Source organism: Sminthopsis crassicaudata, chromosome 3, assembly GCF_048593235.1.
Source record: "Sminthopsis crassicaudata isolate SCR6 chromosome 3, ASM4859323v1, whole genome shotgun sequence".
NCBI classification, from domain to species: Eukaryota; Metazoa; Chordata; class Mammalia; order Dasyuromorphia; family Dasyuridae; genus Sminthopsis; species Sminthopsis crassicaudata.
This window is the reverse complement of record NC_133619.1, coordinates 246,172,916-246,195,060: the sequence shown is the minus strand read 5'-3', so window position 1 is coordinate 246,195,060 and position 22,145 is coordinate 246,172,916. Positions and strand designations below refer to the sequence as shown.

Below are 22,145 nucleotides of genomic sequence, written 5' to 3'. Positions count from 1 at the left end.
CTGCGAATACATCCAGCCATTCTGGAGAGCAATTTGGAACTATGCTTAAAAAGTTATCAAACTGCACATACCCTTTGATCCAGCAGCATTGCTACTAGGATTGTATACCAAAGAGATCTTAAAGAAGGGAAAGAGACCTGTATGTACAAGAATGTTTCTGACAGCCCTCTTTGTGGAGGCCAGAAACTGGAAACTATGTGGATGCCCATCAAATGGAGATTGGCTGAATAAATTGTGGTATATGAATATTATGGAATATTATTGTTCTGTAAGAAACGACCAACAGGATGATTTCAGAAAGGCCTGGAGAGACTTACATGAACTGATACTGAGTGAAATGAGCAGGACCAGGAGATCATTATATACTTAAACAACAATACTGTATGATGATCAATTCTGATGGATGTGGCCCTCTCCAACAATGAGATGAACCAAATCAGTTCCAATAGAGCAGTAATGATCTGAACCAGCTACACCCAGTGAAAGAATTCTGGGAGATAACTATGAACCACTGCATAGAATTTCCAATCCCTCTAATTTTGTCCGTCGGCATTTTGGATTTCCTTCACAGGCTAAATGTACACTGTTTCAAAGTCTGATTCTTTTTGTTTAGCAAAACAACTGTTTGGTCATGTATACATACATTGTATTTAATTTATATTCTAACATATTTAACATGTATTGGTCGACCTGCCAACTGGGGTAGGGGGGAAGGAGGGGAAAAATTGGAACAAATGGTCTGGCAATTATCAATGTTGTAAAATTACTTATGCAAGTATCTAGTAAATAAAAACTATAAATATCATATTAATATTAAAAAAAAAACAAATTCTAGAGTTCCAGGTAATAAAATGTTGCTAGTAATTAGAAAAAGGTATAATTCCTAATATTAAAAAAGATTGAAATATCTATAGCAGTACTTGAGATAAACTAATCTGTGGTATGATGACAGATAAAAGTGAGAAAAAATTTTCCAGCTTTTCCTATCTGTTCAGCTATTGTTATTTGCAAAGATTAAAATAATATGTTAGGGGAAATAAAGAGGAGTTTTTTTTTCACTTAAGTATCATTCAATATCTTTTCTGATTGAAAAATGTATTCTCAGCGATGTTAGCTAAGTCAAGAATATATGAGAAAGCCTAAGAAATAAAATGGGTTTCTGACCCTGTTGCATGAAAATTGAATTGAGCGACTCAGAGAAGGAAATGGAACAGAAAAGTACAGAGAAGAGTTGGTTAAAAGACTACAAGAAAAGACTAGGTTTTAGCCTGGCTTCCATTATTGGTGTAGAATGTTTAAAGGGAAGAGCTTCACATAGACTAATCTGAGAGAGCTCACTGAAAAAAAAAAAAAAAATACCCAGGGGAAAGACTTATTAACTAACAAGAACCTTAATCATTGTTGAAAGAAATATTAAATAATCCTGAAAATATCTGTATAGCCAAAGATCAGATGAAGTATAGATGTGATGATTGGCAAAGAACAGCAGAGATACCAAGTACAGAGCTTTGAGATGCAATGACCATCAAGTCATAGAAGAGAGCATCACTTGGAAAGAGTAGTTTTAGCTGAAAGCAGTGCAATAAGATCACTAGAAAATATTATAAGCCTGCAGTCTAAGGGGTATATGTTGCCTCTCCTTAAAAGTGCTTTGATCATACATAGATCTCATAGAGGATGATTCTTCCCATTGAGGGTATATGACTTTAAATGAGAATGAACTCAATATTCACTTGAGGATCATATTTTATCATTACTATGCTATTTATTTAAACTCCTTTATACAAAGTGTGTCCTTTGGTGAATTATTAAACGTAAATACATTGATGAGCTTTTGTGAACTCTCTTTTGAGGAAGATTTAATCCACATAGTACCTTAAATGCAGAGTATCTTTCTGGTGACTCATGGCTTAATAGATGTTAATAGAATGAATGAATACATTTTAATTGGCATAGAGGGCTCTCAGATGAGCAAATTCTCTCTACCAATGCAGATTGGCACTTTGTAACTTAAAAGTCTGAGAGTGTTACTTAGAGTATTACAAGTTCATGTAGCTTCTCCAAGGTCCCACATGTGGGATGAGATTTTAATCCATATTTTTTAGGTTTCAGGTCTAATTCTCCAACCACTACACCCACACTGCCCTCTAACAGATCATAAAGCAATAAAAATTTAATCAATAAAAGAAATAGTAATAAAGAATGCTGACTAAAATGAAGACTTAAAAAAGGAATCCAAAATAATGAGTCAAAGAATAAAAATAATTATGAATTAATTATAAAAAAGAAAAATAACTATGAAACATGCCTAAATTTGTTTCACGTAAAGTAGTCTAAAAGTAAATAGTCACCAACTAAATACATTGACAAAAGAAAGTCAATGCATTGAGCAATAAAAGAAAAAATCTAGAAAATACACATATTAATATCCCTCCACATAAGTTCAAAAACCAGAAATCTTAAAATCAAAAAAGAGGTCAATGAAACTGAAAACAAAAGGAATATGAGATGACAAAAAAGTGTTGGTTATGAGAAAGTATCTATAAAATATATTAGTAGCTAATTGTGTGTATGTATGTATGTATGTATGAGAGAGAGAGACAGATAAAGACAGAAACTGATATATTCAGAGAGAGATATACAGAGATCAATAGACAGATGGACAAAGATAAGGAAACTAAGTTAACAATAAAAGGGAAATTCACAATGGAAAAGAAATAAAGAGAATTGTCACAAACAAGTATATATTTCTGCACTGAATACTTAAATAAAATGCATGAATATTTCCTAAAAATATTAACTATGCATGTTAAAAAATAAAAAAATAATCCAATGTCAGATAGAAATTGAATAAAAGTCAAACAATCTGAAGATCAACAAGCAGTGTCAGTAACATAGGAAGTGCTTAATAAATACTATTTCTTTCTTCTTCCTCCTCTCCCCCCCCTTTGTTCCATTCCTTCCTGTTGAATTTTTATTATAGTCCAGATACCATTATATACATTGACATATATATATATATATATATATATATATATATATATATATATATGTAATTGAATGAATTGATGAGTGAATATTTGAATGAATGAATGATAAAACATTTGATAAGTGATTATGTCGGAAATATTTTAGTTGGAAAGTCAAAGACATTGTGAATGGAGCTATAGGCTAATGTGAAAGGGTCCTTGGAATGTGCAAGAGGTCCCAAACATTCAAGGATGAAGCCCTTCCTGCCACCCCCCAACCCCCAGCTAATACAATTTACTGTTTTCTTCCCAAGGTGGATTCTATATGTGTCCTTGGGAATCAAGACAGGCACCAGTCAATCTGTACCATACTGAGAAGCTGTTTCTGCAGCTGGGATCATTATAGATAAGCAGACTATCATAGCTTCATAATCACAGTTCCCAACAAAGAATCCTGCTTCTGGTATTTTACTTTTTCATAACTTCTTCTACTCATTGGGAGGAGATTAATTGATTTCCCTTACCCTGTGACTTGCCCTTTTCCCTATAATATATATACCAAGACTTTTCTTGTACCTGCAGGCTTCTTGGTATTACATGCATTTTCTTTTCTCTTGTAAAAATAAATCCAGTTGTAACACATGTCTCATGGACCAGTGATATTGTTTTTTGATAGCACTAGTAACAGGAAACATTTCTTATAGTATTAATTTGATTATATTTTAAGATCTGGGAAACAGAGAGAGAAAAAGATATTGGATTATCTACAGGGAAAACAATAAAAAGAGGGCTGTTGGATAGAGTAAATCATGTCTGAGGCCTGCTCATATTTAATAGGGTCCAAAGGGCATTTTGGCAGATATATGGTGAAAAAACAACCCGGGTTAAGTTTCTTCTGGGAAAGCATTTCCTTTTTTTTCCACTGTTGGTATACCCAGTTACTTGTATAGTCCCTGAAATATAGTAGGCACTTTTTGATTAATTATTGATTAATTATTGTATTATATTGATTTATTATTAATTATTAATTTATTATTATTTATTATTTATTTATATTATATTTATTATATTATATTATTTATTTATATTGTTATTATTTATTATTATCAATTATTGATTAATTATTATATTAAACAAACCTCAGGTAGGCAGCAATAGCAACTGTGGGGAATCAGATTGAAGTTTGAAGGGAGCTGGCAATTATAAAAGATGACTATAAGTAAACTTTCCAGGGACAGGAACAACCAGCGAAAAGACACAGAGGAGAAGATGATGTCGCATGTATGAGGAACAACAAAGAGGCCAATTTCGATGAACTTCAAAGTCAATTGAGAAGAGTAATTTGCAATAATGCTGGAAAGATAGGTTAGGCCTAGGTTATCAAGGGTTTTCAGTGCCAAACAGAAGAGTTGAGATAACAGGAAGCCTCTTGAGTTTATTTAGGATTTGTAGAAACTCTATTTTAAAGCAGAAATAAAAGAGCACTTAAGTAAAATAAATAATTGAAGAAGTCATTCTACATGATGGAACTCTTATTCATAGAATAAAAATAAAAATACTGCACTAATTTATGACTAATGCTATCCTAACATAAGAACCAAAAAGACTACTTAGTAGGACAAGACAAAAATATAATAAAATACATTTGCAGAAACAAAAGGTCAAAATCTCAAGAAATGTAGTAGGGAGGAAAAGCAGGAATGAAGGTAGCCTAGCATGACTAGTTTTAAATTACAAAGAAGTAATCTTCAAAATCATATTTTTATTAATTAGTTTTATAGTTTTTTAAAACCCAAAAGACTAGCTTCTAGGAAAAGAACTTAATATATGACAAAAATTGCTGGGAAAATTGGAAAATTGTATAGTAAAAACTAGACATTGACCAACATCTAACACACTATGCCAAGGTCAAAATGAGTTCTGATTTAGACATAAGCAAATTTAACAGAGCAAGGGATAGTCTTTGTGTCATATCTGTGGAGGACTAAGGATTTTATGGCCAAAGATGAACTAGAAAACATTATGAAATACAAAATGGATAATATTGATTACATTAAATTAAAAGTTTTTGCACAAACAAAGCCAATTAACCAAGATTAGAAGGAAAGCAGAAATCTGGGAGAAAAAAAAATTTGTAGCCAGGGGCAACTAGATGGTGCAGTGGATAGAGCACCAGCCCTTAAGTCAAGAGGACCTGAGTTCAAATCTGATCTCAGACACTTAAGACTTCCTAGCTGTGTGACCCTGGGTAAGCCACTCAATCCCAATTGCCTCAGAGGAAAAAAAAAAAAGGAAAAATATTGCAGCCAGTGTTTCTGATAAATGTCTTATTTCTAAAATATATAGACAACTGACTCAAATTTATAAGAATACAAGTCATTCCTCAACTGATATATTGAACAGACAATTTTCAGATGAAGAAATTAAAATTCTATTCATGAAAAAATGCTCTAAATCACCAGTGATTTAGAAGAATGCAAATTAAGACACCTCATACCTCTTAGATTGACTAAGGTGATAGAAAAAGATAATGATGAATGTTGGAGGGGATATAGGAAACGAACACTAATGCATTGTTGGTGAAGTTGTGAACTGATTCGGAGAGCAATTTGGAACTATGTTTCAAAGTTTATAAAACTGAGCATATCCTTTGATCCAGTAGTATCTGTATCCCAAAGAGATAATTAAAAAAAAAAAAAAGGAAAAAGGACCCACATGTGCAAAAATGTTTGTAGCAGCTCCCCTTTTTGTAGTGGTACAAGACTAAAAATTGAGTGGATGCCCATCAGTTGGGGAATGGCTGTGAATAAGTTATGAATGAAGGTAATGAAATAAAATATTATGGTTCTACAAAAAAATGATGAGCAGGCTAATTTCAGAAAAGCCTGGAGAGACTTGCATGAACTGATGCTGAGTGAAGTGAGTAAAATCAGAACATTGTACACAGTAACAACAAGAATATGTAATGATCAACTGTGATGTACTTGGCTCTTTTCAACAATGTGGTGATTCATGGCAATTCCCAAAGACTTGGGATGAAAAATGTCAATTACTTCCAGAGACAGAGAGCTATGGAGAATGAATGTGAATCAAAGAATAGTATTTTTACTTTTTTTTGTTTATTTTTTCTTTCTCATGTTTTTTTTTTTCTCTTTGATTTTTCTTGTATACCATGAGAAATACAGAAATAAATTTAGAAAGATTGCAAATATTTAATCTATTGATTAATATGTTGATTTCTTGCTGTCTTGGGGAAAGAAGAGTTAAGAGAGGGAGGAAGAAAAATTTAGAGTACAAAGAAACACAAAAATGAATATTGAAAACTTTTTACAGGCATTTGGAAAACTAAAATACTGTTAAATATAAAAAAAAACACAATAAGAAATTTGGATATAGAAAATTAAAACATTTTTGCAAGAATGACCTGAAAATACTAAAAAAAGAAGAGAAACTGTCAATTAGAGAAAAAGACATTTGCAAAGTTATCTGATAAAATTCTGATCGCCAAATTATGAATAACATTATATAAGACCAAGAATCACCTGTATTCCAGTGAATAAGTGCTCACTTATTCAAAAGATATGAATAAAAAGATCTTAGAAGAACTGTAAATAATCAATAGTAATATGAAATCACTCATAATAGAAATATAAATCAAAATAATTGAGGATTTACCTCATAATAAAGAAATTGGTAAAGATGATAAAATATAGAAATAATGTAAGAGATTAAAGAAAACAAACCCATTGCTGACAGACCTGGAAGTTGGTTCAACCATTCTGATAAAAACTGGAACTATGCTATAAAACTGATGAAATTGTTAATGTTGCTTAATCCAGTGTTACTAGTACTAGGAATTTTCTCTAAGGATGTGGAAAAAAAAAAAAGAGAGAGAGAGAGAGAGAGAGAACAAGATCTTATATATTTCAAAATATTTGTAGAATCATGTATTATGATATCAGTGTTGGAAATAAGGAATTTATCATATCATTACATCATTAAAATATCAAAAAATAATTTTGAGAATACCTGAACAAATGAACAAAATATATTTAAGGATATCACATTGAATTCATTTTCTGAAAAAAAAATGATAGGAATGTATTTATAGTATAGAATATCCAGTTACTTCAAAGAACATTATTTATATACTGATATTTTGTGTCCATTTTAGGGACAATTGCTACACAATTTAAATTTCTATTAATTTAAGAGATTTCTAGCTGAATTTCATTGAATAATTGAGTTAGCTGCATCTCTATGCCATTCAGAAGTAATTTTGCAAATGAGAAGGCAGGCTTTTTACAGCAATAAATATGAAGGATACCAAATGCATCTGATTGTTTTGATTATTTTTTTTAACAAATGGAATTTGTTCCATTCCACGGAATACCTGTAAATGTGCTATCATATTTTATTTATTTATTTAAAAGAAGGCAGTCTTGGTAATGTGAGATTTCATTACAGATTTCTGCTACTTGATTTCTGGTGAAAAGTGGAACAGGTGAATGACTTTTTAAAGAAGTAACTGATTTTTAGATTAAAGAACAGAAAATATCCAAGATTCCAAATTTGAAAATATTGTCTAATTTCTAAAGTTCTCTAAATGTACTAATAAGTAAAAGATGGTGGTGGGGGAAACATAGCTATTTTAATGTTTTGACATTCAAAATCCAGATTTTGAACTTTAGGTTAATTGAAGATTTATTTTTCATTATTAACAAGATTGCTTTTTAAAGACATTTTAATATCATGATATTTAACATGGAACTAAATATCTTTTTCATTTATGGAAAATGTCATTTTTTTTAACTCCTAAAACTATTTTCTCAATTGCTTTCAAGTACAAATAAAATTCTGACTGAAAAGGAATGGAGTATACAATTATAAAAATTTTGATATAATTTTTTTCAATTCCCTTTTTTATAAATCACTAATAGGTTCCCCTTTAAATGAACACACACAAGGATATGCAATATTTTGGAAAAAAGAGAACAGTCTTTTTAATACCAAAAATGTTACTGGTAACAAGTTGGATCCTTAGATAAAAACTTTCCCTGGTACATATTGCCTCATTTAACAAATGACAGGATAAAGCATGAAAAGATGAAGTTAAACCTGTTATTACTACACAACACAGAGGTCAACAGAAAACATATATAATGTATGAATGTAAAATAGTGAGTATGATTTTTCAGATATATTTTTGATTTGAATAATCTAAGAAGTATTGTCCTTCAAATTGATTAGACATTTACCAAGAAGCTAGGCCCCTGAGCCCATTAACTTTTCTACTAAGGAACCTTTTTGCTCTAATCTATGCAATCAATTAGGAATTATTCAGTATTGGGGGGTCTTAATCTTTCTTGATTGTGGATAGTCTTCCTTTTCTCTTATTCTTTCAATTTTCTACCCAGGAACAAATTATTTAAAACTAAGATGTTGACATGTCTTAGATCTCCCTACAATGAGAGATTAGAAAGATATTTTATGTACACTGTAAATAGGGTATGGGATAGATATTTATATCCTACCCACAAAAGAAAAACTAAAGGCATAAAATACATTGCACATTGGCAGAATGACTTGAAACAGGACTGAATAATTTACCATTGCAATCTCTTAGAAAGTATAAAGTAGTTTCCAGCATTACTGAATCAGCATTTTATAATTAACCACAACTCTTCACTGTCTCTTACAAAGTCTATGTCTTCTGGAAATCTAGGACAAGTCTTGGATCTATACTTTTGTGGTAGTGGTCTTCTCTAACATAAGTGCTTATTTTACTCTCTGGATCTCTCAAGCTCATCATTTATCTTGAAGCTTTGACACCTCTACTTCTTGAAAAATATTTGGTCATGTTTTCAAGAAAGGCATTGCAACTCAGAAAAGGAGTTTAAACTTTTTTAGGAGCATAGCAGTAGGGGAAAAGGCATTTCTCTTTCACCTATTATTTTATGGAAAGTCTAGACACAGAGAACACTACTTCCAAAAGATAGTGATGAAGGAAGATGAGGGGGAAAAACTAGCTCCTTTTTATCCAAGGGGACAGAAGAAGAGAAGCATCAAAGGACAAATCAGGGTTTACCACATCTATCAAAATGATAGCTCCTTGTAGCACTGAATTACACAGGTTTTTTTTTTTTTTTCTTTTTGTTCCTTCCCTTCTGACTTCCCTTTCCATTTTCCTTCCCTTTCCATTTTTCTTCCCTTTCCCACCTCCTTTACCTTCTCTTTCATTACTTTCCTTTCCATTCCTTTCTCTTCCTTTCCTTTCCCTCCTTCCCTTTCCTTCTCTTTTTTTTTTCCTTTTCCTTTCCTTCCCTTCTCTTCCATTTGTCTTTCCCTTCCCTTCCCTTCCTTCTGTCTGTGTAACATATCATATCCTCATCTGCAGGTGCTCTGGTCAAAGCAAAGATTTTGATTGCTGAAACTTTGCAAGATAATTTGGTATTCACAGGCTAGATTTCTTTTTTTTTTTTTTAGAAACCTTGCCTTAAACCCAAATCATTGTAGCTCTCATTGATTGACCTACAATAGATCCAAGGCATTCAGGGCCATCTGCAGTCATTCTAATGTATCTCCACTGGACCCAGATGGCTCTGGAGGAGAAAGTAAGGCTGGTAATTTTGCAAAGACCACTCTCACTTAAGCCCAACTCACTTGAATGTCATGGTATTACCTTTCTGATGTCATTGACCTCTTTGAGAACAAAGGACAAACACCAACAATAACAACCAGATAGCCAAATGAAACTAGGAAATTCATCATCTCTGATGTCCCCAAAAGCTGAAGCAGGAAAATCATCTTTGTGCATGTCTCATGATATGCTCCTAACATGGAAATAATTTGTCATCATTGAAAGCATGCTTGAGAATTTTTTAAATTGCCAAGTCCATTTATCCATCTATCTACCTTTATTCTATATATGTTTATATGTGTATGTATATACAAGTTTATTTGTACCTTCCTGAAATAGATCTATATCTAGATAGATAGATAGATAGATAGATAGATATAGATATACATGGTGTGTTTGTGTGTACATATATATGTAGGCAAATTCAGAGAAGAATCTAGATGTATCTGTGTATTCACACAATAAAGATACATACATACATATATATATATATATATATGTATATATATGTATATATGTTATTGTTCGATTGATATTTTTTGTTTTTGTATAATAATTATTTGTGAAAATATGCCTACCCTATCCACACCATGCTGAGAATTTAATCTTCTTTATAAGAAAAGAAAAACATCTAATACAGTGACTATTTGGCAACACATACAACATTAAATGACTATAATTTGTTCTCTGGGAACATTTGGCCAGTTGGGCTTCCTTTACATTTTATTTTTACCTTCCTAAATTTTATTTTTAATAATAATATATATATATGATATATATATTTCAATTATTTCATTTCTCATCAATTCATGCAAATCTTCCTTTTTCCCCAAAAAATCTCATATTTAGAAATATCCTATTACATAATATTTTATCATATTTAGCTATCCCAATAAGTTGACACTTTATTTTTATTTCTTTGATATTACTTTGAAACAGGTGCTCCCATATTTGATATAAAGCAGATCATTTTTTTCATATTATTGAACTCCTTAAGAATATGTCATCAGGAGATTCCTGAGCCAAAGAGTATAAAGAATTTAAATAGTTTCTTTACATAGTTCTAGACATTTTCTCAAGCTTCTAGAATAATTAGCCAATTTACAATTCTACCATATTAGTAGCATATTAGTTTATTAGTAGTGTGCTTGCCTTCCAACACAACTTCTAACAATAAATATGCCTTGTTTTGTTGTTGGTTTTTAATTTCTACTCATTTTCAGGGAATGAAGTAGAGTTGTATTTTTAAAAAATTCTCAGTTTTCTTACTAATAGCAATTTGGTGCATGTTTTCACATGGTTATTTATAATTCTAAATTCTTTGAAAACTTTATACAGTTTTGTACCACGTAAATGAATAGTTCTTAGCCTAATAAATTTAATTCCTTATATAAATTAGATTTCAGATTTTATCAGTTGATAAAGTTTTTCCTACTCAACATTTCTTTTTTTATTCAACTTAACATTTTGTTTATGCATAATTTTAATGTTATATAATTGAAAATTTCATTATAGCTTTCATGATCAATCAGTAAATCAGTCAGTAAGAAATAATTAAGAGTTTACTTTGTGGCAAAAGCTATGCTAGGTGCTAGGGACTCTAAATTGATTATCTTATGAGTATTTACAAAGGAAACAGCAGGATGTAAGGAGAAGAAATCATTTGAGTTGGGGGATCAGTGCCATTCTTTGTTTATTTCCTCATCTTCTGTTTTGCATCTTCTACTTTCTACAGCATCTTCCCTTTGAGTTTATGTCCCACTATTCATCCCTTGTAAAACCATATTTCCTTGTAATAGTAATCACTACTTCCTACTTAGCAGAAGTTTGTCCCAAAAGAAACAACCAGTGCATGTTTGGAGAAATTATTCTCTTGGACTATCAGCTTGTTTGGAGAAACAAACTTCATTGCAAGCTTTTTTCTCTTGTCTTTTCCATCAGCATATTATTGTATAATGCCAGCAGCAGGTCCTCTGTTTTCCAAATGATATGCTAAATCCTGTCATGACCCTTTCCTGATAACTCCAGTTGTTAGCAGTTTCTTCACTCTCAGATTATTATGGCAATTAGAATTTAAAGACCTTCTTCATTATTTCGGTTACATTTTTACAGAAAAATAAAGTTCTCTGTTAGTAATCCTTATCTGAGAAAAGCCTTTGCAAGGAATCCAGAACTCTAGATCCAAGTTAGTGTTAGCATTCTGATCTGCAAGCCTCATACTTAAGAAAAATTGTTAGATTTTGCAAACCTTAATGCTGGTGAATTCATCAATTGCACAAATGTGTATTGCTTACCTACTATGTACAAAGCCTATGCTAGTTTAGGTTAAGAAAATTGACAACTTGTTTATTATCCATTGAGCCACAGAGAGGTTGAATGACTTATCTAGGAAGTAAATATCATTGCTATCTCATCTGACTCTATTCTTATTTCTAATGATGCTTCTTCCTTTACGGGAAGATATGAAGATGTGAGGTCCATGGAGAAAATAATATTTAAGTTGTTCCATGAGTAGGAATTACTGAAGTCAGAGCTATAGGAAGGAAGACAATTTTAGGAGAAGGGAGACAATGTGAATGAACTTGTAGGAGTAGAAAATTGTAGGGATTTGTGGCAGAAAGAAAGTAATACCCAAATACTGGCACATAGGCTGGAAGAAAAAAATATGAATGCAAATGTCATATTCTTCATGTAGATACCCATTTGCAGAAAGTTTCATTTAATTTAGGATATCAATCTGTATCCAAGCTAGTTCTAGTTTAGAGAGGGACATCTCTAACTTGATATAGTCCCCCATACCTTCTCATATGATTTTGCTCCATGAAGATTTTATGCAGCGTTTATAGGATTTGTAAACAAGGAAAAAATAGCTTAACAATAGTTAACAGTCTAGAATTGAGGAACTATATATATCCTTCCTCCAGGACAACTCTCTTCTAGGAATCAATGGAGTTCTCACAAATCTATATCTAGAATCTAACCTTCTACCACATCCTTGAAAGGAAGAAGGTATTTGTTCATTTAAGTAAAATCTAGTCTAATCCCTTCAAGAGATAGACATAAAGACTGCTCTTAGATTGGAAAGTGTACTCTGGTTATCTTACTCCTTCATCTAATGAAAGATCCTTTTTCCTCTTTTCCTGACCTAACCTATCTTTTGAAAAGATTATAAAGAGAGTTAGTATATTTTTTTTCTAAAGAAACTAAAAGGAGATCTTTCAAAATATATATTTCCACAAAAGTAAGTGTTTAATAAAGGATTATTGACTTGAGATTTGAAGTTACATTTAGTCAAAGCTTTGCTATTTCATCAGTGTTTCTCTGAAGTGGAAAGGAACAAGAGGGACAAGTTTTAGTCTGAATTTGCTAAATAATTATCTTGTTTTTCCCTTTTACTATGTTTCCTGGATGATTAGCTAATGCTTTAGGTCTTTCTGGATTTTTATTTATTTCTTACAATGAGCAAACACATAATGAGAATTAATTTGCAAAATTGCTATCTAGCCACTGTTTTCAAATGCTTTTAATGGGAGATAGGATAATACATTCCCTGGAATGAGCTATACTTGGATCTTTTGTTTTGTTTTAGTTTTATATGCATGCCCCCACTCCCTTCACTGAAACTCCAAGAAATCTCCAAGTCATTAATTCTAGTCATTGACTTCCTATTGCACCTAATGTAAATTTGAATTTTTTTTTCTTGTTTCTTCCTTCAGATCCAGTTGTGGGAGTCTCATTGTTTCCCCACCTATCACAGTGAATGTCTTACAGAAAGACTTTCAGAAATTTCAGGTTTTGGTATTGAAAGTGGAAGGTATTTATTTCAAACATGTAAAGTGACAACTTTACCATCATCTTCTGTAATGACAGATGACATTGTCTCTACTTGTGGTACCATCTTCCATAATAACATATTCATCATGATGTTATGCTTGATATTCTACTTTAAAACACCGTACCATAAAAGCTCACAATTTATAAGTTCTGTCCTGTGTGAGATGGGTGCTAGACCCCCTTACAAACTGACTATTCAGAGGCATCTTGAGACAAACAGGAAGCATTTATTCAGTTCTTGCCAGGAGAGGCCCACACCTGTTGAGCAGACCCAGAGACTCTCAGCTCCCATCTCCCAACATTGTGCCTGGCCTGGTGAGCCAAAAAGAGTGAATTTGATTAATCAGCAAAGGACTTGGGTTCATAGGATGGACTGAAAAGGAAGTAACCATTTACCTATGGTCAGCAATGCTGTCTCCTTCCTATGGGTCACATGACTTTCTGAAGCTTAGGCCTAGGGGCTGGCCCACTCCATCTCATAGACTTTTTCAGAAATCTTCCCCTGGTGGCATTCACTTCCTTCTCTTTTTCATACATTTGAAGATTTCTCACCCCAATGCTGATACATTTCTTCCACTCCGACATCCTTGTTACCTAGGCCTTCAGGCTGGTCCCCTTTCTTCAGTATTAACTGTGCCCTGCCCTGTACCATTTAGAACCAACCCCCACCCATCAGTGAAAGCTTTCTGCAACCACTTTACCTAAGAAATATTGAACTATTTTAGTGATTAAATGCATAAGCAAGCAGGTGACAGGATATTGCTATTTAAAGCAAGGATCAGGAATCAGAGACCTTGCTTCCACCAACTTCCCAAGACTATCAGTCTTGGAAATCCTGTTATCACAGACCAACAGATTGGCATCTGACAGCCATAGAACTACAGCACTGTGGAGGCCTGGGAGGCTCAGGGACATTATCCCATCATTCCCGCCTCAAGCAGTCCAGATTCATTTGGGACAAAGGGATGAAGCTCTCATCTTTTGGAGCTGCTTCAGGCTAAGTAGGGTCCCAACTGAGGAGAGGAGACAAATACTTGTAGGTGACAGCAGCAGCATTGAGTGTTGAATGTCAGAATTAGGTATCAGGTGATTTCAGGTTGACCAAAGAGTTGGAATTTCATGGCTTAGAGGCTGGAAGAAACAGCTATCACAAGTAAACTAAAAATGCAAGGACTAAATATGAGCAAAAAAAAAAAAAAAAAAGTGGAGTTAATATGAGGGTTACTAGAGACAGTAACCAAGAATCTTATCCAAATGAAGACTGAGGGGGAAGATGAAGCTGTCATGAATGTCTCTCATCCAGACAGCTTTTCCTAGGATAAATACCTAAGAATGTTTTCCCAAAATTCCTGCTTTTGTTTCCTCAAAGGAGTAGGGGCAATGGGTGGAACATTGTGGCCTTAAGTGAGTATGATCTCCTTTAGCAAAAATCTTAGAGACTTTTCAGTGTAACAAGGGAAAGCTTTTATCCAGTTAGTACAGGTGTAAACAAAACCTAAAGCAGTTTGAAGCCCCTGCAAGGAGGCATATGTGTAGACCTTTTTAACAGTCCTTTCAGAATTTACAGGAAACTATATGAAGGAATGCAGGAATCAGGAGTTGGGGAATTAAAGGTGCCATGGTCAGGGGCAAATGGGCAGCAGAACAGGCAGCTGAATCTGCAAGTCTGTTTCCCTTGGCTTAAAGTGAATCCCCCTTCCTTACAAAACATAACAGAAACCTCTCTAGGTCCATGGACAGCTTGCAGAAATTGTTCCCTGCATACTTAATGGGGGAATATTTGGTTGTCAAAAATCTCCTTTCTTCTCATATAGTCCCCATGATTATGCAAAACATGAAAAATGTATTTGGAGTCAGTATAGATATTCATTCTCATTTCTTTCCCCAATTCTAAAGCTCTGATATAGACAAAAATGCTCCAAACCTGGTGGAGAGTCAGAAAGTCCAAAGATTGGTCCAGGATGAGTTTAGGGGCTTCCTCAATTAGAAGGGCTATGCCAGCTAGCTCAAGGCAGGAGGGTCATCCCAAAGACACTAAGTTTCTTTGAGAAGTAAGCAAGGGTTCTAGGATAGTATTCCAGAGTTTGAGTTGAGATCCCTAGGACCTGGCCCCCCCTTCCACCAATGTATAGTATTAAAGGTAAGGCTAAGGCAGGGAAAGAGGTCAATTTAGCTTTCAAGGTCTTAAAAACCTTGGTTGTGATAATATTGTCTGCTTCCTCTCCAAATGAGCAAATAGGAGGTGGGAGATGGCCCAAGTACAAGGCAAAGTGGGCCTTCAGACAAAGAAACTCTCACCCCAGGAAGCAAGAAAGTTAAGGGTTTTATGGCAGCAGCCAGAGAAGCTTCCAGGGCTGGGCTGCAAATCAAAATGTCATCTATATATATACTTTCATTGTGCTTCATATCTTCTACTGACTACTTGCTCTGATTACAGAACTTTGCTATAAGAGCAAAAAGCAAGAACATGATTATAATATAATAAAATCAGTCAAAACTGATTCTTCAGAGCCTCAGTCTGAGAGTACATACATGACAGGAGAGAGCATCCTTAGATCTGACAACCAATCATACAGGAATAATTCCATCTCATAGCCAGACTCAGGAATAATCAGGTGGGAACAAAGAAACAGAACTGGGAAACTAAGTCAGACAAATTCCACCTTAAGCAGAGGCTAAGGTTGTACTCTCAGGTCTTGTCCAGATAACATGTCCACCTATGACAATAGTTCAGGAACTATCCCTCTGAGTAATTAGTGGCATTTCTCTGGAATACTGTGTTACTTTTTTATAGATCCATCAGGCAATCATATCCAAATTCAAAATTCAAAACAATTTTTGTTATAGTTCCAAGAAATCTCATCTCAATAGCAAGTTTCACCAATCAGGGACTAAAAACAAACAAAAAAAGTCTTATAAATCATTGTGCATTACCTATCAAATGCGCCTGCAAAACACAATCAAAACTAAAATTCTGCTTTAGGTATTTCAAGAGAGCTATAGATCATATTTGTTATTATATTCATTAAACTCAGAGCACTTAAATAAATATTAAATAATTTGCTGAAGACAGATGGAAACTTTGGTAGAAATCTCATTTTCAGAGATCTTGCAGTTGTAACAAGCCTCTTAAAAGTTTCTTTCATTGCTAAGCAGTGGAATCTTTGATACAGCATCAAAAATGACCTTGCTTTAAAGCATCCATAAACTTGAAAAATGAAAACATTCATTTATGAGCATCATGTAAATGTAAGCTATTCCTTTAAACAATAAAAGCAATTAATGTTAAAGTAATTTCATTTAACAGCAGGAAGGGTGTGAGCTCCAGTGAGTGGGTTGGTTCTCTCACTTCTAAGAAGCAGCCACACCCAGTAGGGGAGAGGTAAGCGAAATTTTCACATTACAACATATCTTTCCATTTTCCCTTCCCCTACTCCTCAAGGTATCTCTCTCAACTTCACCATACTTCCTGACCCTACTTCTTCTCCTTAGAGCTAACTCTTTTGGTCAAAGATGGAGTCAATTTATTTCAAATTATCTCACCCCTTAAATACCTTTGTATGATTACATCATTTTACAGCCCACTAAGCATGTACCAACTAGAAAACCATTACATCACCATATCACACTGAGCAAGTGCTAACTATAAGCACCCTGCTATTGGTAGGTAAATGCCTCTCTTTACTGTAAGTATCTCTTGTTTCAAGTAGAACACAGGTGGTCCTGCTTCCCTGATTTCTCAAGAAGGGTAAGAACCTTTAGGGAAGATGGGAAGCCAAACCAGACATTGTCAGCAGGTTCCCTCTGGGCTGAAGGGTCTTATAACTTACCCAGAATTCCCCCACTATCTTCAGTCTTCTATACAATATAGCAATAACACCAAATATTTTAATTAACAATTTCACAATTTTCGTAAGTGATAGCCAAATAAATAGAACATAGCCTATCACAAAAATGGATAGGAATCTCATGTAATTTGCAGTAATTTCCAATTTTAATGTACACACCAATTAAAAAGTTTTTTTTTTTTAAAAATCAATACCTTGTGATATTCTAACTGAATGTTCTATTCAAACTATCAATTGCTTTTGCAAATCAACCTTTCTTGTCATTGTTTTTTTTTAATCACCTTTTTGAAAAAAAATTAAAGTTTAAGATTCACAATCTAGCTAAAATCTAAATAACTTTGGACCAAATTTCATAAAACTTAATACATATGTTTGGCAGAGCTGATAAAATTTTAAAGCATAGCTCATTATTTTTACAAATTACTCAATATACATTTTAGAAAGCAACACACTTCATCAAATTAGAGGATACAAACATGTGACCCCCTATGTACACTACCAGAACTTTGTTTTAATAATCTGTTTTTTTTAAACTTAAAATCAAATCAAATGCAGATTTAAGTTTCTAGTAGTAACGTTTCATTATTTGCATACAAATTTCTAAGATCTTGTGCTTAAAATAAACAAACTCACAATTCTAGCGTATACCATTTAATAGTGATCATCTCCTATAATTGTAAGAGATTCATCATATAAAATTTATAGCTCATCTTGATATCTGAGGAGGTGTCTTAAACTCAACATTCCTGATGTAAAAGTCAATGGTTATAAGTTGTTCCTACTTAACAAAGTTGTAGATTATCAGTAAACTCATTCCTTCATTAGAACCTATGTAACGCAAACAAGTTATTTTTCAGGGATAATAGCCTTACAAATTAGTTTTAAGATGCTTAATAAATTTATAATTTAAGAGGAATTCCAGAAGAAAACTCCTTTTCACTTCCTGTCTTTTTACTTTCTTTGATTGACATCAGCTTGCTTTGTTCTCTTTTACTTCCTCTTCCCCCTCATTCAGAGCTGCATACTCTCAGGTCTCCAGGCTTTTAAAATGCAAACCTATTGAACATAAAGTTTTGCTCCTTTTTTTTCCCTCTGTGAATCAGAAAAAAACTTGCAGACTAAGCTGTTTGTTTTAAAAGCAGCCAAGCACTTTTCTGTTCACCCCCCACCAAAGTTCCCAAACTCTTTTGTAAACATAGTCAGTGCAGAGCCATTACAATTTTTATAAAACTCTTTTTACTATCATATCTCAAATAACAAACTTCATTGAACTGATTGAGTACATATTTTCTCTCACTCTCACTCACCCTTCCTCCCAAGTGTCCCTTTATCTTATGCACTATCCACCTCATGAAGGCCTTAATTTAGTTGAATTTGTTTCCAAATTACACACACAATTCATTTATCTCAATGTTAGTATGCTGGTCACATCTAAAAACCCATATAAAGTTACCAAATATGAAGCAATTAAATCCAATAGTTAACACCCATATAGCTTATGCTAAGCACTTTTGTAATCTTGAAGTAACCAATTGCCAAACTCCCCAATCATCGTTCACAGGAAAACCCAAGCCTCCTTTTTTTTTTTTTTTTTTTTAAACAAAATCTATCTCACAGAAGAGACATGACATAGGCATTCTGTACAAAGACACAAACACAGACAAAAATTACATGGAAGAGGACTGTCGCTTCCCCACAAAAAAAAAAAAACAGCAATATCTCATCATGTGCAATTGGTATTTTAGATTTTTTTTTTTTTTTTTTTTTTTTTTTTTGCTCGCAAGATTTGGTTTGAACTGCTCCTTGCCCTTTTCCTCTGGAGACAGCAGCTCCAAATACATGGCTTGAGATCCTGTAATACACAGAGCTGACCTCTCTCTTGTATCCCCAGCAGCAGTTATCCAGAGTGCTCCTGCTCTATGCTGTTTATAGGATTTCCTTCTGGCTCACTAGGCAGCACCCTTTAACCTTGGATTACCAAGCCTTAACAATCCCAGAGTCCCCTTTAGTCTAAGAGCAGCCCAAGGATACAGGCAGTGTCCTGGGGAGAGCAGCCTCAATCTTTGGAATGCTTCTTTCCTTTCACCACTAAATTATGGGCTTACAAGTTAACCTGACTGTTCACTTGCCCTCAGGCTTTTTCAGAGGGTTTCCTTCAGTTCCTGTTTGTATTTGGATGCCTCTCTTCAGGCCCATACTTCACAGAGAAGGGAGGCTGAGGGTCTTATCTCAAGGATGTCAGACAAAACCCAATCTGGTGCCTGCCTGCCCTGCATCAGAACCCCAGCCATCTTTCTGAGAAGCCACAGATCCTGGACAGGCCCCCATAAACTGTGTGGGATGGGGGCTCGACACCCTTACCCAAATTGACTACTCAGAGGCATCTTCAGATACAAACAGGAAGCATTTATTCAGCCCTTGCAAGGAGAGGCCCAAGCACAACCAAGCAGACATAGAGCCTCTCAGCTCCCATCTCCCAGCATTGTGCCTGATGTCGAACCAGAAATAATGAATTAGTTAAATAGCAAAAGACTTGGGTTTGATGGAGGTTTAAGATTCCTTTCTAATTGCCCAACCCATGGCTGGAATATCCGGGCCCAGCCCCCACCATCATCAGCTTAGCTTCCCCCAGCCCGCACCTGATCTAAACTAACTGAAAAGCCTGCCAGAACTGGGTACTGCCCATCATCTTTTGGGTATAAAAGAGGTGAGCCGGAACACCCTCATTGCAGGAGCCCTCCCAGCCAACACATGGTATCCTTCCAGCCATGTAAGGGTTCTTGCCCGCCCAGCGGCCACCTTTGGCCCTGGCGTCTTTCTGACTTTCTACTTCCAAATTTCTACAATAAACCTTTTATTTATCAATCTAGGTTTTCGGGCCTGTAAATTCATTTTACAGGGGATACTGCACCTCATGGGATTATCTATGTGCCGAGTAATGGGGTTCCCCCCTTCCTTTCCCTCATTAGGTTCATTGGATGGATTGAAAAGGAAGTAATCACTGACCAATGGTCAGCAATGCTGTCTACTTCCTGTGGGTCACATAACTTCCTGAAGCTTAGGCCTAGGGTCTGACCCACTCCACCTCATAGACTTTTTGAGAAATCTTCATCTGGTCCCATTCACTCCTGTGGTACATATTTAATGCCTTACAGAAGATGGGCTTTCACAGTATGTGATTTTATAGAGTGAGGTCTTACTCTTTTACCTTAATGCAGAGACTGTTTCATTCTAACTCTTTTAAGTTAGAAGTGCTGCAGGTTGCTGGGGCTATATGTGAGTTCTCTCTAAAGATTCACTACTCAATCAAGCAAAAGTGGGAGATTGGAAATAATACTAGCAGTTTGATTTCCCAAAATATTACAGATAGGTAAAGACTTAGTCTGAAAATATCTTTAAATCATATGACAGAGTATAAAGTTCATACAGAATACAAGGTGAAAGGAGTAAGTTCTTACTAGTTCTGATGTTTAAGATACATGAAAAAATTGCAATTTCACCTACTTTCTAATATATGCTGATAGATTTCTTACATATATTGAAGTTCTCTAATTCAGTTCACTAAACTATCCTTCAACATATGACTGATTTTTGTCCATTTTTATCATCATCATCATCATTATTATTTTTGCTATATGTTTACCATAGAGGATTCACTGAGCATGCTGGAGGTCTTTGTTTAGTTTAAAAAATATATATTATAAGAGATATTAGTGTGACATTAAAACTGATCTTCATTCTAGCTACTTGTATAAGTAGATTACTTTGTTCTCTCAGCTTGTATATTGCTTATATGTTCTATGTTACACAGACATATCAAATTTTCAGGCAATAAAGGTAACCACATAAAAACTGTAATAAAGAGACAAAGATAATTTATAATTTATTTATTCAAATTCTATGCAACAGGGTTCCTGGTTAAATGGAATTAATTATTTGCAGAGAATTTTTAAAAGTTTAAGAAATAAGTATTTTATTTCTCTGACAATTTTCTTTTCATAATTAGTACAAATGCAAACTGAATCCACCCAGTAGTTGTATTGTCCTAAATGATGTTTGTGTAGTGGATTAAGTTTTACAAACTGCTTTACAAATTTTATCTTATTTGATTCCCACAGTAGCCCTGGAAAGTAAGAAAAAACTGAGGCTGAGAAATGTTACATGACTTGCCCAGAGTTAGGCAGCTGGTATCTAAAGATAAATTTAAATTCAAATCTTATTTACTCTAAGACCCAACATCATTTATTCTGCCACCTAGCTTCCTGATTTTCATTATACTACTACTATTATTATTACTGCTGCTACAACTACATAGTATTGCTGTGATGTTTCCATCTGAACTCCAAAATTCCCAAATCCCCAATTTTTGGCATTTTGTTTGGACTATGAACATCACCCTGCTGAATACAATGTTTATGGGGAAAACACATTTTCAGAAAACTTAAAACTCAAAAAATTGACACTCAACCTGAGACAATTTGTCCTTCGTTCCATTGCAGTGACCTCAGAGATATCCAACAGCACCCTAGATGGTCTAAGAGAGACAATGTTGTGATGAAAGTTATGAAAAACTAGTTTGAAAGACTGCCTTGGATATATAACGACTGTGTGACCCTGAGCAAGTCATTTAACTTCTTATTACCATAGTCAGCTCACTTATAAAGCTGCATAAATGGAGGGAGTTTCCAAATCAAGAGTTCTTGACAATAATAAATTTACATACCTTCTTACACACTACCACCAGCAACAGTATTAAGACCACCACCACCACCACCGTGGTTGCTACTGCTGTTGCTGATGCTTTTACTTTTATTTGTGAATTAATAGTCCAAATTAATGATTTCATGTTGCTTG

At 34.1% G+C, this 22,145-nt stretch overlaps 1 protein-coding gene across 2 annotated transcripts in view; it reads left to right on the top strand.

Annotated features, from left to right (window-relative positions):
- Nucleotides 1-22,145, top strand: part of LOC141561151 (rab proteins geranylgeranyltransferase component A 1-like) — a 163,242-nt gene that overhangs the window by 134,510 nt on the left and 6,587 nt on the right. The window contains exon 1 of one of the 2 annotated variants that reach the window (XM_074300323.1): nucleotides 13,323-13,423. The exons of the other annotated variant lie outside the window; for it this stretch is intronic. The gene's annotated coding sequence lies outside the window, so the exon portion shown is untranslated. Of the gene's footprint in view, nucleotides 1-13,322; nucleotides 13,424-22,145 lie in introns of those variants that run through there. 2 annotated transcript variants of the gene reach the window in all.